At 35.7% G+C, this 20073-nt stretch overlaps 1 protein-coding gene across 1 annotated transcript in view; it reads right to left on the bottom strand.

Annotated features, from left to right (window-relative positions):
* Positions 1-20073, bottom strand: part of LOC136982478 (diacylglycerol lipase-beta-like) — a 76813-nt gene that overhangs the window by 51205 nt on the left and 5535 nt on the right. The window contains exon 2 of the mRNA XM_067278970.1: positions 10796-10899. The gene's annotated coding sequence lies outside the window, so the exon portion shown is untranslated. The remainder of the gene's footprint in view (positions 1-10795; positions 10900-20073) is intronic.

A 20073-nucleotide genomic window follows, 5' to 3' on the forward strand; every position in this document is an offset into this window, starting at 1 on the left:
TGCTCCCCAATATGGGACTAGAAATATACAAAGGGGGTCGCAAACCAAAAGAAGGAGAGCCAACTCTCGACCACCCAGGAAACCGACATATGGGCGAATTAGTAAGGTAAATTGGCGGAAACGCAAGAGGGATACTTACCGAAAATTTCCTGAAGGGAAAGGATACCGAAACGTGCGAGGGCCGACTGCAGGAGACCCATACCTCTCCCAAAAGGGAAGGCCTTCACGGTTCAGAAGTAGGAAAGGAATCCGGGCATTCAACCAAGATTCCGAGCCCAATCTCTCGTGCAACATAAACGGATATACGGTTCGTCTAGCCATAGATACCGGATCCAAAGTCACTCTCTTATCCCGACCGTTAGCACACAGAGTGACCCCGGTAGAACGGAACTGGAGTAGGGGAGAGACTCTGTTTCAAAGTGTTACGGGCCATGGCATAGTCACCTATGGAGCCATAAAGGTTCAATTCAACATAGGCCCTTTGCAATTTTCTCACTCGTGTTATATGGTGGATGATCAGATTACACACCCGTGTGATGGACTTTTAGGAAGAGATATTATTACCACCAAACAGTTGACGATTTGTCTGGCAAGAGAAACATTCATCCTCCCAGGAGGGGAGGAAGTCCCATTTCGACAAGCCTCCAATTCAACCAACTCCAATATCGTAGCGCCAGGAGAGAGAGAACGACCTCGTAGAGTCGCACAGGTCCCATCCAAAGGTTACTCGATTCGTAATTGACCAATACCCCAGGTTAGCAAGGATCAGAAAAAACCCTTTGATTCCGAACAACCTCGAGAGGTATGTCTGGTGGCAGATTGTAATCTTCCCCCGAGATCCGAAATAATTACAGTGGCCAACGTATCAGGAATAAGCAAAAAGAGCCAAATTGGGGTTATAGAGTCCTCCACTGGTAGTCAAGAGGGGGTTATAGGGACCGATATCCTGGCAAAAACTATGAAAGACAGACAAGTGCCGGTCCGCATAACCAACTTCTCCACTCAACCGAGAAAACTAGCGAAAGGCGAAAGGGTAGGAATTTTCTTGAGGGCAGTAGAAGACCCAGCAATGCCCAGTCCTCTCAACAAATCTAATACCTCCAATCTTACCAAGGAAGAGTTCGGTAAATTATTCGACTGGTCCCACATTGGGAAAACCCAGAAACAGCCTTTATTAGACCTTTTGTACAAATATCAACAGGTCTTTGCCACTCACGATTATGATTTGGGATATTGTCAAGTAATGGAGCACGAAATTAATACTGGAAAGGCTTCTCCCATATATCAACCTCCCTATCGAATACCATACGCTCAAAGAGAGAAAATGAACGAAATCATTGACGAATTACTAGATCATGGAATAATATCACACTCGAAATCCCCCTGGTCAGCTCCAGCGTTATTAGTCAAGAAGAAAGAGCCAGGGCTATGGCGTCTGGTAATAGACTACCGTAAGCTCAATAAAGTTACCAAGACAGACCCATATCCATTGCCCTTGGTCCAGGAAGCCCTCAGTTTGATGGGACAGGCAAAATATTTCTCAACGATGGACACTCTTTCGGGGTTCTGGCAATTGGCTCCGAGAGACAAAGAAAAGTCTGCTTTTTCTAGTCCTGACGGTCATTATCATTGGAATCGAATGCCTATGGGTCTTTGCGGAAGCCCTGCATCCTGGCAACGAGCTGCAGACTTCATTCTTCATGGATTAAAGGGAAAAACTTGCCTCGTCTATATGGACGATATCTTGACTTTTAGTTCAAACTTCCAAACTCATCTCCACCGACTAGAGCAAATCTTTCAGCGCTTTGCTGCCGCGGGCTTAAAATTAAAACCAAAGAAATGCCATTTCTTGCAGCGACAAATTAAATTCTTGGGCCACGACGTTTCCGACGAAGGGATAAGACCAGATCCTGACAAAATCCAGTGTGTATTGACTTTCCTTAGACCTACCAACAAACATGATATTAAGTCATTTTTAGGGTTAACAGGATATTATCGGCATCACATAAAATCATATGCAGATATCGCAAAGCCCCTGACAGATTTATTAAAGAATGACAGTCCGTTCCAATGGGAAGAAGAGCAAGACCGGAGTTTCGAAAGACTGAAGGAAATTATTACCTCGGCCCCTTTTAAAATCCCCCGATTTTACCAAACCTTTCTTGTTAGCCACAGATGGTTCTAATGAGGCCATAGGGACAGTATTATCACATGAGGATGAAAGAGGAGAAATGCCGATTGCTTATGCCAATCAGATATTGCAGAAAGCCGAAAAAAATTATAGTACTACCGAGAAGGAATGCCTTGCGGTTGTCTGGGCTACCAAATATTTCAAGCCCTATTTATACGGAAGAAAGTTCGTTATTCTTACAGATCACCGCCCATTAAGATGGCTCATGAGTAATAAAGACTCTAGTACGAACTCTCGACTAGCCCGCTGGATTATATTCTTGCAAGAATTTGATTTCAAAGTAAAACATAAAGCTGGCGATTGTCATAAAAATGCCGATGCGTTAAGCCGAATTCCTATCAGGCAAATTCTGGAGACGGAAGAACTCGACCCTATCTATTCGAAGGCCCAGATCTGAGATTTACAAAGATGCGACAAAAAATGGGATCCTATAATTCAACAACTCGAAGACAAACCCACTCGAGATCCACATCTCACGGAACAATTTTTCTTAGACGAGGAAGGAGCACTTTATCATTTACAACCTATCAATCGAGGAGACTTTTTCAAACAATTAGTTATTCCATCCGTCCTAATTCCATATATTTTACATACTTACCACGACAATCCTGTCGGAGGGCATTTGAGAGCACAAAGAATGCAACAAAAACTTTGAGCCTTATTTTATTGGCCAACCATGAACAAAGATATCAGGACTCATTGCCAAGAATGTCAACGATGCGCTATACACAAAAGAAAGACAAACGAGCGGAAGCGGAATTACAGCTGTTCGCTCCCTTAACTCACCTATTTGAACGGACGGCCATGGACATTATAGGCCCATTGCCTATTACAACTAACGGAAACAAATATATCTTGGTCTTTGTTGAACATTTTAGCTGATATGCAGAGGCGATACCTTTACCTGATATTCATAGCAAAACTATCGCCAAAGCCTTCGTTACTAACATCGTTTTACGTCATTCAACGCCCGTCCAACTTCTTACAGATCGAGCTCCCAATTTAATTTCAAAGATGTTTAAGGAAGTATGCGAATTGCTTCATATCAAAAGACTTCTAACCACAGCTTATCGCTCTGCCTGTAATGGAGTAGTCGAAAGATTTAATAAAACACTTGTGGACATTATTTCCCACTACGTAGCCAAGGACCAACAAGATTGGGATAAATGGATTCCCTATGCCTTATTTGGATATAACACTACCGTCCACGCCTCTACAAACGATAGTCCATTTTTCCTGCTGTATGGACGAGACCCACTATACCCCTTTGACCTTGTCACTCGTCCGACTCGGACTAAATACAATGTCGAAGATAACTTTGCATCCAAGCTCCATCTTCAAATGGCTAACGCCCATCAATTAGCACAAAACATGCCGCAGCCGCAGCCAGAGAACGTCAGAAGATACATCGCCAAACCCATAAAATCCCTACCTATCAACTAGGTGACCAAGTCTTCGCTCAAGGGTTAAAAAGAAAGTTAGCACCCAGATGGTCAGGCCCATTTCGCATCATATCCAAATTAAGTCTCGTCACCTTTCTCATTGAAAACATACAAACGAAAAAACAGATCCAAGTACATGCCAATCGACTAAAACACTGCACAGCTAGGCAAGAGTTTGAAAGATCCAAAGATTTAACCCAATCTCCTAGCCCAACGGTATCACAACCTACAACCATACAAACCTCCATGACCACTGTAGATCCTTGGGACAAGTTCATCCTTGCCGAAATTCAACTGCAATCAGAAACGAGAACAGAATTCGAGGACGAATCCGAAAGGGAAGGGAGAATTATGGAACCGACCGCCAGAGAAGAGCGAGGAGAAACGACTCCAGCCCATTCCTATGCATTACGCAGTCAAGGACCGGTGGAAGACCGTCCCTGGGTCCTCCCAACTCCTAGAAGTAGTCGAATTCCCAATCGAAAGGCTAGCCCGCCAAAGGGAGGAAATAACACTCAACCCAAGTTAACAAAACGGGAAAGCTAAAGAAAAAAAACATACACATCCAACCTTAAATTATAACTAATAACTAATTTTAAGACTACATTTGGACAATCGAAATACGTGCCATCACTAATTTTTCCTCCTTCTTTTGTCCAGGAAGTTAGCTACCATGCCTGTCTCCCTCCTGGATTCCTCCTCCCGTTCTTCCTTATTACCGCTGTAGTCTGCCTCCTTACTCTAGAACCGATGGAAGATGCACATAACCTACAAAAAGGCATAATTTTTGTACACAAAGGCAATTTCTTCATGACGACCAACTATTGGGTTCTCGTCACAGATATATCTTTTGAACCATATGAGAAACAATTACATCTTTTAAAACGACATGTTCAACTTCTAATTACTCTGGTACAACGACAAGTGCAAGATCAAGAAAATCTCACCGCGCCACGATGGACATTATCAGCCAATGAACTCACCTTTTTAAAATCCACCTTAATTGAATATGAAGCCAAATTTCTTGAACTAAAAACCTTAGTCACCCTTGACAATTCGTCGACCCGAAGGAAACGACGGTTAACCAATGCAGGAGGCAACCTTTTAAAATATTTATTCGGCACAGCCACCTCAGAAGACATTGAAACTCTCAATAATCAGATATCCCAGCTAACCGGAACAACCGAAGAGTTCATTCACCTTCTCCAATCACAAGCTACCTTACTCAATGATACCCTTCGCATTACAAATCCAATCGACGGCAAATTTATTCCTTAATCAAGAAACAAGCTCTTATGGAGGAAGCACTCATACGACAACAACATTATCTTACCTTTGAAGCAGCCGTCCGCTCCATCGAATTCTCTGTCAGGGAATTCCGAACCCTATTGATTGAAATACGAAATGCCATCGAGACATTAGAACAAGGTCGACTAAGCACCTATTTCTTACCCAAAGAAACGTTACTCAATACCCTCAGAGAAATTCAGCTTCATTTACCCGAGGGATATTCCTTTTTGGAGACGCCACGACAGGGCTCCCTCTTTAAATATTACCAATGGACATCTATAATGGCCACAGTGCTACCCAAGGTGCTTCGAATCTTTGCCAAAATACCGCTCATCACTCCCGCCAGATATTTTGACGTATATGAAATTATTTGACTTCCTGTCTATTATCCAAACATCAACACCTTCGTTTATTATAACAATTCCTATCCCATCATTGCTTTATCCCGAGACCGACAATCCTATATGCTATTATCATATTTCGATTTAACCCAGTGCCAATCAACTCCCATCGCTATTTGTTCACCAACTGTGCCGATCTGGCAATCGGTTCAACAGAGTTGTGAATATTCCTTATATCTGGGAAATGACAAATCTATTAATGCCTTGTGTCCTCGACGTCTAACAAGATCTTACTCACCTCTTTTCCATCGAATTGACGATCAAGGAACCTGGGCCTATTCTACATCCACTCCAATGAGCCTCACTATTAGATGTCCTTCCAACTACCGAGAGGAGACTCCGGTTAGCATCACCAAAATAAACAACACCGGCCTTATAAGACTTCTGGAGACGTGCATAGGATACCTTCCAGGAATTATTTTAACATCACATTTCCAACGAAAAACCATCCTTAAAGTCAAGAGTCCACAACATTTTGTAATTCCACCCATCAGTAACATCCTCAACCAAACAAAACTGAACCGAATTCAAACGCGCCTAACCCAGAAAAAGACACCTCTCAATATGCACACAGATTTAGATATCCTGCAAGCTGATCAATCGTTATGCAAAATGGAGATAGACTTAGAGCAACTTCTTGCCACACAACATACTCCTACTCATCTTCCTAACCACCTAACATCATCTCCACTTCTCATCTGGTCATCCGTTATCACCGTTCTAGGAATAGAAAACCTTATTCTGACGCTCCATTTGTACTATCGATATAGTCGACCAAAGCCACCTCGCCCTTCGAACGCAGAAGAGCGTACCCGTGAGCCTAACGCACACCATCCCCCGACACCCATTCTTATGTGATCCAACCGAAAAAAAAACGGGGGCGTTTTAGACCCTTCTAAATCCCACGTAGGTTTAAGTCTTTATAAGCACATGACTCCTTAGTTCAAGCTAAGCGGAGTACCTATTATTTTCTTCTTCTTTACAGACCTACCACATGGATCCAGAATTTAGCACTCTTTTCAACTGTCCCATCTGTTTTACACCCGTGAGACCACCAATATACCAATGCACCAATGGTCACATGGTTTGCTCAGAGTGTCGAACTCGACTTACTCATTGCCATACATGCAGAGAAGCTTTAGGATACATCCGCAATTTAATGGTCGAACAAATTCTCCAGACTCTTCCACTACCATGTACATTCCAAACTTTTGGATGTCCGGTGCGGTTACAAGACGATAAGCGACTATCCCACGAGGAAAAGTGTCCCTTTAAACCCCTCCCCTGCCCATTTCGAGAAGCCACCTGTCCTTGGGAAGGACCACGACCCCAGGTCTATGCACACATACTTACCAGCCACCCACAAGTTATTACAATAAAAAGAAACAGCATTTTTTTTGGAGGGGTCGATAACCATATAAAAGAAGGTATCTGGGCTGCCATCCTCGAATACCAGTCCAATAAATTCCTTATTCTCGTTAACAAACGACCGTCTACTCACCCTTCCTTCACCATAAGGGTAGCTTTCCTTGAAAAACCCCTTAATAATACTCCCTTTCTCTTTAATGTTAACTTTAAAAAGGGGAACCACACCCTTCGGTGGACTTCAATCGTTCAACTGACGTACCACGAAATTCCCATGAACACCCAACCTACTTTCGAACTATCCCAACGGCTTATTCAATTTTTCGGTCATCACCGCAACCTTAAATTTATTCTTCACATTTTCCCCCTTTCAGATGACCGACAATAGAGAATGGCAGGAAGAGGAATGGTGGGATGTCACCTCCACCTCCGACGCTACCCCTCCATCCACACAACCCGATCCTAAAGAAGTGGATACAGAAGCGTTGAAGGCACTCATCCAGTTTGCAAGGGGACAACCAACCCACCCGCAAACTCCAATAACACTGATATTACCGGTTAACTACCATTGCCCCCCTCAACTTGAACAGTCCTTCCAGGAAGTAAATCATACTTCAATCACCCATGAACCCACGGAAATACAACCTCATGCCTCCCGAACTCCCTTATTCACTGCCTCACCTCCCTCCCAACCGATCCGACAACGCAACTATACTCCCCGATCATAACCCATTTAATTAACACTATATCACTTACTTGACATACTCATTATATGTATAACTCATATATATCATATTTGATATGTTATAATCTTGTGTAACTCCGTTATATTGTACTCCTTATTCATATATCCGTGTATCAAATTTTAAGATTTCCATTTAATAAATAATCTTATATACGCCAAACAATTGCGTCATTGTGCTTTATTTCTATGAGAGAGAGAGTATGCTATTCGTGTTCAATCCTCACTGTAGAGGAATTTTTAACATACCGCGTGTAACAGGATTAGTATATTGTCGGAACTAATTAATTATAAGAATAACTGTAATGACGGAAATCATTCATATTACCCTCGAGAGAGAGAGAAAAATTTCCTGTAAGTAATTAAAATCGATCTTGCCCACTCAGAACAAGCACGATTTTGGAAAGGCCGGGGCGATGTGACGGACAAATGGACGAAGGTGTTCAACCAAAAATTTTTCGATTTTGTCCCTCCATTTTATCAAAAGATCGGTTGGAAACCCATAAAGATTATTTCCCACGAACTTGCTTCCTCGTTGAGGATGATCCATCGAGTTAGACGTATGTCACCCGGAACTTTCAGAAGTAATTCACGTATTGGACACCCGATCCTTAACAACAAGATTCTGACCTCATGGAAAAAACCCAAGTCGAAAAATAATACGAAGGAACGAGGACAGATCAGTCAGTCGTCGTTTAGTTAGCCATCGCGAGCCTGAACCCTTCCCGAAATCTTCAGATCTACTTCCGAAGCAACCCCTCCAAGAAGACCGAGAATTAAGATCGTAAACCTAGTACTGTACGGATTATTTTATATTGTGAACTGTTTCTTCTGATTGTGAACCTCCGTGGAACATACCCTCACCGGAATACCAGACGGCTCCAGGACTCTCATACTTGCTTAACCAAGGTATTTATCAACTCGCGAATCGTTTGTAAACTCTCTCTCTCCGTGTATCTAAAAATACGTCCTTATTAGCTATGCGTCGTGCTGTAAAATTTTATACAATTTTATTAAAGTTATTCTTGTTACTTAGCCAGTGTCCCGAGTGACTCACTTCCTCGATTCTCCTACCTCCACCTCCACAGTGAACCTACCCGCTCACCCGTGACCGCTCGCGTGACGTAAGAACTCTGCGTCGCGATTTCCGAGTCTTGACAGACTCGGTGGTGTCACCTCCTGATGAGGGGTCAAACAGACTCCGACCCTCCGGTCACATTACTATAAAATTTCATCTTTTAAGCACTCACAAAAAGGGCATACATGCACTATACAACCTATGATGACACTAAAAGAATTAAAACATTTATAGGCTGTTGTGGTAAAACATGGTTTTCTGAACAAATTAATCCATTGTTTAGCATGCACCTTTAACAATAGACAACAAAATATATCCAACAACATCCTGGATAATATCTCAAACTCCATAAGCATAATAGTAGAATACAACCAAGACCTATATGATGTATATAAAAACATAAGTAACAATAGAAAAGTCAAATTAGCTTTCAAATGCAGATCTACTATACTTAAATTATTATATAATGGTAAGGACCTCACCAAAAGTATAGGTCTCTTGGCATATTTATGGTTCTGATGTGGGACATCAGATGCAATAAAAAAACCTAGTATATATAGGATCAACAAAAAGGTTTCTCTGCAAAAGGCTACAAGAACACTAATACGACATTGAGAATAAGAAACTCAATGCTACCTTATCCATTTATGCAACATTCAAGCTGACCTATATGCCACCTTTATAAGACATTCCATACAAACTAACCATCTCAAGACCCTAGAAGGCCTGGAAATCTTCAAGGCCAATCTTAAAAACATTGTATTAATTTCAAGGATAAACTATGACTCTTATATGTGTGGCAACACTTCTACAACATGTAGATATAACATAATGCTACTGCTTCCTTTTTAGGTGTTTGTTTACAGGGATGCACAACCTTTTCTGAAGAAGGGCCAGGTTAGGATTAAGTTTACAGGACCATTTTACAACCCTCTTTGTTGACACAAGGAGTCTAATTACTTTAGCCGCAGGCAGTGTTGATAATCACGGAAAGTTTATGACTTGACACGGTTTGAAATAATTATTAAATCCAAAACTTTTTAGTGCAATCAGCTTCCTTTTAGTCGTATGACAATTCCAGCTATTAATTTTCTTGGGCCAATGTAATAATTAAAATTTTTTCTATTGTTAGTCTATGGAGAGACTGCGTTGTAAATAATGGGTTGTTATAGCTTTTGTACATTCCTTTTTGAACTCTGATTGGTATTTTCTAGTTTGAATGATATTAGGTTGATAAATAAGCTTCTTTTCAGAAAAGATTGATTCAAATTCGACTCTACTAATCAGACTCTAAAATGTAAACAAATGCTAAAATATTGTTATTTTCATGGTTTTTCAGCACTATTTTCACTTATTTGATGCTCTTTAGAAAAATAAGCAAGTTTTCTGAAGCATAAAATTGAAAATTTCCTGCCAAAATAGAAACTTCCTGATAACATCAGAAATGATGTTCTGACATCATTTTATTCTATTTGATTCTTCTAAAAGTCGTTATAATACTATGTATTAGACTTAAAATATTCAGTATCTAAACTAGAAAGTGTGTTAGCTAGAAATATAAGAACTCCATTTCTCACCTCAGAGAAAGTCATAAAACAGTTGGGTGCTAATGACTGTCAAAGAGAAAAAGTTCTATACTTAGAAACTTCAAAAGAAGGTTTGTACTTTATGCGAGCCATATAAACATTGAAAGGGGACTGTATATGGCCCCTGGGCTACAGGTTGTGCATTCCTGCTTTATATAACATCCTCTTGTGAACACATCCTATGTATTGACATGCTTTTCTTATTTTTAATTATGTTATAACTCCATACATATGTATCCCATGTATTTTTCTTTCCATAATAGCATGTTTTATTATTCTTTTACCACATATTTTAAGATGTTACAATATGTTTACTTTTATTTATTTATCTCTGTTTTAAAATTAATAATACATCATGTTCCATAAAGAATTTCAAAATGAACACTAAATTTGATGTGATGCAGATTTTGAGTTGCATTTGTCAAATATTCGTTTTCTTAAATATTTACTAGAATTTCAAGGGTTTCTGTTAAGTGGTATGTTAACAAGAGATGGTGGCACTGGTAGCCTGCCTCATGACAAATTGCTTAGTAATCATTTAATCTTATAGCCTGATAAAGAATTCAACATTTATTTGGTATCTGTAATATCTACTAAAAAAGTTTACAAGAGCCTATGAAACTAAAATAGGCCAGGCCATATTTTAGTTGCATTCATAAAAAATGTTTAATTATAAAAGTAACCAAAAATAAATGTTTACCTTTCTTGGCAGGATGAAATAAATTACATGCAGATATTTCCAAATCTATCCATCCAGGAAATTTATTATGTAAGAAATTTTGATGTCATTATCATCATAATGTTCTAAAAACAATTAAAAAAGTATTTTCAATAAACAAATTATTACATCTGACAGTGCTCTTAGAATGAAAATTATTTGCTTAAAATTTCTAACATTAGAATTTAGATGAAAATTTTCTTAAAAATAATATTTTTCTTTGATTTCATATATTAAATAAGAACTTATTTCAATAAATTGCAATTAAGTTATATCAATAACAACGTTATTGACAAAAATTAATTTTATTCAAGTAAATTTCAAATGTAAAGATATTTTTCATTATTCAAGTCATCATACTACTATACAAACTAATTATTGTCTAATTATTAGCTTAGCCATATTATAGTCTGAAAATTTGGCAGATCATCTAGTTTTTATTAAAAATTAGGTTTTTGTTGTTATTTATAAATATCCAAACTAGTGTATAAATATCCAAATTAGTGTTTATCCTCCAATTTGTTAAATGTTTGTCTATGAGGACTGAGCTTATTAATAGGACATATTGCACTGGTGCTTTGGTTTTTGCAACCAAAGAAAAAACTTATTCAGAGAAACAAACAATCTTTATTTTCACCTTGCATTATACCTGTACACCCTTTGTTTGTGTTTCGGACCTTTAGGTCCCTCCTTAGCAGGTTTACAAAAGCATGGCACTAAAACAAAATTTATAAAACTTTAAAATAATATATAACAAAAATTATCCACAATAATATATAGTTGTTATCATGACTTACAATTACCTTGTCGTTAATTACTTCGATACATAAATAAATACACAGAAGAATTCCTATCACAATATTACAAAACCTGTATAAAGTTAAAATATATTTATAAAAATATAATGTTCCAAAATTTGCAGTACAAAAGTTACCCGACAAAATGATATTTAGATGTTAATATGACTTACAATTTCTCCATTGTTAATTTCTTCGATATGTAAATAAATATACTGAAAAATCTTTATCGTGATACTACAATACCTGTATAAAGTTAAAAAATATTTATAAAAATATAATGTTCTAAAATGTTTAAAGAGTTTTTACTCATATGGTTTTTTGGTTGCAGCAGCAAACGATAAATAGCTTTTTCACTTAGCATACTCCTTTATAAACTTTCTATTCTATTTCTCCTGTTATTGAGGATACTGTTCCATGATTGGTGTATTTTTTTTGCCCAAGTTATCGTTCATTCTGTTCGTTTGTCGTTTAATGTAAATATGTTTGTATAACTGTCTTTTAAAATTATTATTATTTTTTCTTTCTTTATTTTTATCGTATCTAAAGCAATTTCACAACCCTCTTTATGCTACTGGCAAATTTGCATAATTTCCTTTTATCACACTTTATCACTCTTTTATCCATATTTTTAATTTTCTTCTTGTCTCTCTTATATATGTTCTTTTTTGTCCACAGCTGCAATCAAATGAATAAACTGCATCTTTTTCTTCTATTTTATCTGTTTTTTTATTCTCTCAAATTTAAATATTTTTTGGTTGAATCTAGTTTGTCTGGTATTAAGTATATTTTATCAGCCAATATGTTCTTTACCTTTTCAAATAATTTAGGTATATATTTTAATTTTACAAAATTTTTTCTTTATCAAATTGTTTTTTCTTTGTATATTAATAGTCATCTTCTGCATCCAATCATTTAACAGTTTTTTTGGATAATCATTTAATATAAACATTTTTATTATTTGTTCTGTTTCAGTTTCTTGATTTTCTGGTTCAGTTGTCCTATTTTTTATTTTATCTATAAACATTTTAAATATATTGAATTTTGTAGATATAGGTGCTGTACATTTGATTTATAATTAAGGACTTTAGTTACCTGCATAGACTTTACATATTTTTTAATATATTAATTGGTCTTTTTTTCTTTCTATCGTTATGTCTAAATAATTAATACTATTTTGTTATTCTGTTTCTAAATCAAACTGGATATTTGCTTTAATTTGGTTTGCTTGTTCTAATATTAACTCTTCATTTGTTTTTTTACTGTCAAATATAATAACACAGTCATCCACATACCTATTATAAAATTCTATTCCTTGTATATTTCTAATATTTTCATCAATCTGTATCATAAATATTTCTGCTAATCTTGGATCTATGCATTTTCCCACTTGTATTCCATCAGTTTGGGTGTAATAATTTTCTTCAAACTGGAAATAATTATTTTCTATTACCAATAAGCATAATTTAATTATCCAATTTGGTGGATTTATTCTTAATAATGAATTTTTGATATCTTTTTTCATTATACTAGGATATGTGTTTTTTTTATATCTAATGACATTAATTTCTTGATGTTATTAATAATTATTTCATCATTTTTTAATCTCTTTTTAACAAATTGTCTACATTTTTAAGGCTATATTTTGATATTTCTAATGAATTTAACTTATTTTTACTTAACTGGTTCCTTATGTGTTTTCACTGTAATGTTGAATTTTGTGTTCTGTGATCTGCTGTTTTGACTTTTTTGACATCTTCATCCATTATTAATTGTTGTTTTTCCAGTTTTTCTAATTCCATGTCCAATAACTTTAACATATCTTTAAATGGATCTTTTTTTTTCAATTGCTGGTATTTTCCTTCTAGTATCAATTCTTTTATTACTACTATTTTCTTTTCTGTATTCATAATTATTATTTGTTTTGTCTTGTCACCTAGAAACAATTCCAGATCATTATCTGCTAGAAATGTTTTTATGTTATTAAGCTGTCTCTTATAAGTTTTAACCTTATTTAATGTTTTTTTTAATTTAATTTCTAATTTTTTACTATGTTTTGCATACCTGATCTTATTTTATTTCTTTCTTCTTCTGGAATTTTCCATAGAAGGTGTTCTGTGAATACTGCAAAATCTTCAATTTATATTATTGTTGGCCCATTGAAGAAAATCAAGAAACCAAAATAGAACAAATAATAAAAATGTTTATATTAAATGATTATCCAAAAAAACTGTTAAATGATTGGATGCAGAAGATGACTATTAATATACAAAGAAAAAACAATTTGATAAAGAAAAAATTTTGTAAAATTAAAATATATACCTAAATTATTTGAAAAGGTAAAGAACATATTGGCTGATAAAATATACTTAATACCAGACAAACTAGATTCAACCAAAAAATATTTAAATTTGAGAGAATAAAAAAACAGATAAAATAGAAGAAAAAGATGCAGTTTATTCATTTGATTGCAGCTGTGGACAAAAAAGAACATATATAAGAGAGACAAGAAGAAAATTAAAAATATGGATAAAAGAGTGATAAAGTGTGATAAAAGGAAATTATGCAAATTTGCCAGTAGCATAAAGAGGGTTGTGAAATTGCTTTAGATACGATAAAAATAAAGAAAGAAAAAATAATAATAATTTTAAAAGACAGTTATACAAACATATTTACATTAAACGACAAACGAACAGAATGAACGATAACTTGGGCAAAAAAAATACACCAATCATGGAACAGTATCCTCAATAACAGGAGAAATAGAATAGAAAGTTTATAAAGGAGTATGCTAAGTGAAAAAGCTATTTATCGTTTGCTGCTGCAACCAAAAAACCATATGAGTAAAAACTCTTTAAACATTTTAGAACATTATATTTTTATAAATATTTTTTAACTTTATACAGGTATTGTAGTATCACGATAAAGATTTTTCAGTATATTTATTTACATATCGAAGAAATTAACAATGGAGAAATTGTAAGTCATATTAACATCTAAATATCATTTTGTCGGGTAACTTTTGTACTGCAAATTTTGGAACATTATATTTTTATAAATATATTTTAACTTTATACAGGTTTTGTAATATTGTGATAGGAATTCTTCTGTGTATTTATTTATGTATCGAAGTAATTAACGACAAGGTAATTGTAAGTCATGATAACAACTATATATTATTGTGGATAATTTTTGTTATATATTATTTTAAAGTTTTATAAATTTTGTTTTAGTGCCATGCTTTTGTAAACCTGCTAAGGAGGGACCTAAAGGTCCGAAACACAAACAAAGGGTGTACAGGTATAATGCAAGGTGAAAATAAAGATTGTTTGTTTCTCTGAATAAGTTTTTTCTTTGGTTGCAAAAACCAAAGCACCAGTGCAATATGTCCTATTAATAAGCTCAGTCCTCATAGACAAACATTTAACAAATTGGAGGATAAACACTAATTTGGATATTTATACACTAGTTTGGATATTTATAAATAACAACAAAAACCTAATTTTTAATAAAAACTAGATGATCTGCCAAATTGTTAAAAGAATCTACCAAGGTTGTTACATCCAGTGCGATTTTCCAAAAAAATAATGATGTCATCAATATACCTCCTATACAATTGGATGTTGAGGAAGAATTGAGGGAGGACCTTGCTATCCAACTGCTACACAACCATTTCACACAGGTGCCAGAAACCGGGCTGCCCATGGGCATCCCCCTACCTTGTGTGTAGATATTGGTGTTAAACTGGAATACCAAATTACAGTGGAACCTCGCTTAACGAGCATAATTTATTCCAGAGTCTTACTCCTAATGCAAAACACTCGTTAAGCGAAACAACTTTGCCCATAGAAATTAATATAAAATACGATAATGTGTTCCACACCAAAAAAATGCTCAAATGTTTTATGTATAACATTTATTCAAAAAAAAAAATTGTACAATATACAATGTTAAAGAGCGTAAATCATCACCATCTTTTCTTCTAGCATGGAATGAATCATCCTGGAATGAGAATTCGATTTGCAGAAACAAAAAGAAGAAAAAAAAAAAAATTACAGCTAATATCTTTGATAAACACTCCAAACAATATGCCAAATTCTTGGTTTATGTAAAGGCTATAATTAAATATTAGAAATTAATTAATTTGACTAGAGGTAGGCAGTTATGTTTCCATCTTGTATTAAATTTAATAATTATAAATAGTTAACTTTTAATTCAGACATTTCTAAAATTTAATTTAGAATCGGTCATTAAATTTAATGACCCAAGAATTTGGCATATCATTTGGCGTGTTTATTATATAACGGACTTTGGTTGTTAATGTTTATATGTTAATGTTACAATGTTTATAAGTAATATGTGTGAACAGAACTTTGGAAAAATATGTGATCACAAGCGACACTAAGATGCTAGCAGAATGAGTGCTAAACACAGACTGATGGAACATGCCACATGTGCACAATTTGGGACTTCCCCTCTTTTCATCACTCGTTACGTGAAACATTGCTCATTAAGCGAGGCAAATTTTTACAATTTGTTTTGCTCGTTATGCAAAATACTTGTTGTGTGAGGTTCCACTGTATGTTAATTTTTTTAGAAAACCGCACCGGATGTAACAACCTTGGTCGATTCTTTTAACATTAACCCCTACGGGTTGACACTAGAAATAGAGCAATCTAACCCTTCCGAAGTACACTTTCTGGATATAAACATTAAAGTGGAAAGCTTGGGCATCCACACTTTTTGGTATATCATAAACACAGATCTACATTGTCGTACATTCCTGCTGGGCCCTACGATTCGGTTACATACAAGAATGCAGCCTTTAGAGCCTTAATCAGAAGAGCCTTTACACCTTCTTCTAACATCCAGGCTCGTGATACCGAACTAGCATATATAGTCTGTTTAGCCGCCGAACACAGGTATCAGAAAGGTATGCATAGGCTGATACATCATCATCAATGTATATATTCAGAAAATGCATGGGAATTGGACCAGCCTTTTGATAACCAACCAGAAGACATAGAACGAATCTCCATCAAATACAACCCGTACTTAAGATCTCTATATGCCAAGGTTGCCAGGAAGCACCAGCTATGTATCACTTTCAGAAGGTGCCCTACTATTTTCAACATCCTATGTAATGGGAAGGACCCTCCTAATCCCAGCAGATGCCCCAGAATCTATAGTGTCTCTTTAAGGGATAATAGGTATGATAGGGGCCTGATATATATCCACAGCCCTTGCTACTTATGAAACTGATCTGGACATAGTAGCAGACTTCACCGAGGCAAATCTCCTCCACGATGTGCCTCCCATTGAACACCTCAAATGGTTGGAGGCTACGCACATCTTTAAATCCTCCATCACCAGCACATGCATAAATTTTATAGAGATGGTTTTGTCATGGCTTGGCAAGAGTTAATTCATAGCACACTCTAGTCACCCATTATACATGGATGGGCTGACCTGTTGCGCATGCGTAACCTGGTTTTTGTAAATCCTTTTGAACCTACGATCAAGCTGATATTTAAAGGACATGTGAATTGAACTGATATTTAATGGCAATTGAACATCCATCTAGAAATGGTTTGGAACCCGATGCAGAGCCCAGAAGGGGGTTCGAAAATGTTTGTTTGTTGATATTTATGCGTTATCACATTGTAAAAGGTTCTGTGTATGTAATTTTTTGAATTAATTCCGGTGTGTTGAGTAGTGGAGTTATTTAATGTTATTGTCTATTTTCTAATATCATACACAAAAATTTTTTAAATATTGTAGTTTTAAATTGTTAAACCTCTTAAAGTCTTTTCAATGTGTTGAAAATAATCTTCAAGAAAACAAACAAAACAGAAACAAGCGATACTTGTGCTTGAAGTACAGATTTTATCAGCTTTTAGTTGGACAGCACAAACCATATCTCTGTTCTGAAGACCTATTTCTTAGAATTTTTTGCCTCTTTTCATTACAGTATTTGGACAGACCATTTAGTGAGCATGTCCCGTAGTAACTAGAATATTGAAAAATACTCTCAAGCAAAACAAATATATTTTTATGAAAAAAGGACCTAAAGATTGTAAAAGTTTGGGACTAGTAGTTTTCAATAAAAGTTGATGATGGTATGGATTAGAAACTCTCAAATAAGTATCCAGTATAAGTGTAACTTAGCATTTTGAAAGTTTCATGTCCAGCTTACAGACCTTAGCATAAAGACAATAAATTTGAAAATGAAAAGTAAGTGTTGTTCAAATAAAAAACAGACTGCATGGGCTATGAAAAAAAACTTTTAATAGGGGGGTCAGCAATGGCTTAAAAATGAAAAGCGATATTAAATTTATCTATTCATTAAGCTCTGAAACAACAACGTTATCCAATGCAGAAAACCAACCTAGATAAATATATAACTTACTATATATATAGTAAATATATAAAATGTTCCCAAACTCCTGATTCTCACACAATCATAAATATATATATATATATATATATATATATGTGAGAATCAGGAGTTTGGGAGTATTTTAAAGTTTAGAAAAGAATTATAAAATTACCCTATATTTCCACAGATAAGATGATAATTGAATCATAAAAAAAGGCCCCCAAAATCTAGGGTCGTCTTATAGGACAGATACAGAAAAATTAGATTGAAATTTATATAAATTAAAACAATTATAAAAAATGGACAAACCGTAATTATTTACTAGTAGAGAGTAGGGCATGTCCACAAAATAGAATAGCCCATATGACATTTTTGTGAATAGTCAAGGTCATTACCCGAATGCCTGAATCAGTGCCAATGTTTGCAAGGCAAAAAATAAAATTTATTCATTCAAAAAATTACAAATAGGACATAATTCTGTATATGCTATACAGTATTATTATCCTGATGATGATTGTTGATCTAAATTAAATTCATAGGCTGTTGATAATTTGCGAGTTGTCTTATAGGACAGATATATACTAAAACTATAGAACTTTGATGAAAATTTATACCTCATCTTATCTGAAGGTCGTCTTATCTGCAGAAATATATGGTAATTTAGTTTAAATAATAATTTATTCGCTTGAAAAAAAGGATGAAATTTTATCAATATTCAATGTCTCTCCTCTTTTTCCTGTGAATCAGAGGAAGTTGTAGTTCATTCCTTCTTAAACTTTCATTTTTGCAGGAACGAATTGGGACAAATCCTATTGGTCCACTGATTTGTTATAAAAAGATGGAGATCAGCTTTTTATAACAAATAGTCACTAGCCATCTAAGGCTTTAGTCATGTACAGCCTTGTTTTTAGCTGAAGGGGATCGCTAGCCCATTGATTATGTTCCCGCCTTATATTCATTGATGCTTCAATCCCATTAAGGAAGAATGAGACAAGACATTCCTTCCATAAAGAAAAAGGTTCTCATACTACATCCCCATGTAATATAAGAATTATGTAAACTCTCTTGTATTCGGCAGTTGAATCAGGAATCTTCAGATAGAAGTATAGATTTGTTGTATTATTTAGACATGGTATTTAATCATTGATATATAAATAAATATAGTTAGTTATTTCCTTAATTAAGCCTACCTTCATTTCCTAATCAATATTCCCTCCTTACCACTCAGATTTACCACAAGTACTTAGATTAACCACTTGGATTTAGGTTAAACTTAAGACATTTGTCTTATTGTGAGTTAGGATGCAATTATTCTTTTCTATCCTAACTGATGTCAGGAACCTTAATGTGACAAGTATCTCACAATCCTATATTCTTCTGATAAATATCACTGAGTTCAGCGTTAAAGTAAAATTTCCTTTATGCTGCAAGCACTTTCGACAAAGTTATGTTCGTCGTCCTCAGGCGAAAAAGAAAAGAACAAATATGAAAGTGGCACGTACCGAGCGTTCCAAGCAGACAACGGAAAAAGTTTCGTTGGTGAAATTTTAAAAATAGATTTTTAGCGTTCGGTAACTTCGCCAGTTCGGAAGATTTTAAATCGGTGCGACTGACGGCGCATGCATTGAAAAACAAGCGCGCTAAGTGTGCGACTGTCGGCATGCTTGGGTGTTTAGGCGCTTATAAAGAGTAACCCATATTTCGGGCAATTCCAGGGTGGGGATGTTGCATGCCTCTGATGTTATTGTGAGGAGCGCTTCCCAGATGAATGTAATCTTTCTATTGTTGCAGCTCTTGCGGAGCACTGTTTCCGACCGTAGCGGAGTATAATCTTGTTGCAGAACTTTTCTGGCCAACTCTGTTGTTTGTCTTCCTTTATTTATATCATCCTGGTGTTCCGCAATACGGCATGCGAGCATTCTTGTTGTTGCCCCTATGTACTTCTCTATTGCTCCTGTTGTTGGATTTTCTAACGGCACTGCGTAAACTCCTGATTTTTCTAATGCGCTGATTTTGTCTCAGTCGTTACATATGCTCCTGCGTAGGCTGGGTAGAGGGGTTAAGGGAAGTACAAAGCTGTACCG

Source organism: Centruroides vittatus, unplaced genomic scaffold (assembly GCF_030686945.1).
Source record: "Centruroides vittatus isolate TY-2023 unplaced genomic scaffold, ASM3068694v2 contig_846, whole genome shotgun sequence".
Taxonomy (NCBI): Eukaryota; Metazoa; Arthropoda; class Arachnida; order Scorpiones; family Buthidae; genus Centruroides; species Centruroides vittatus.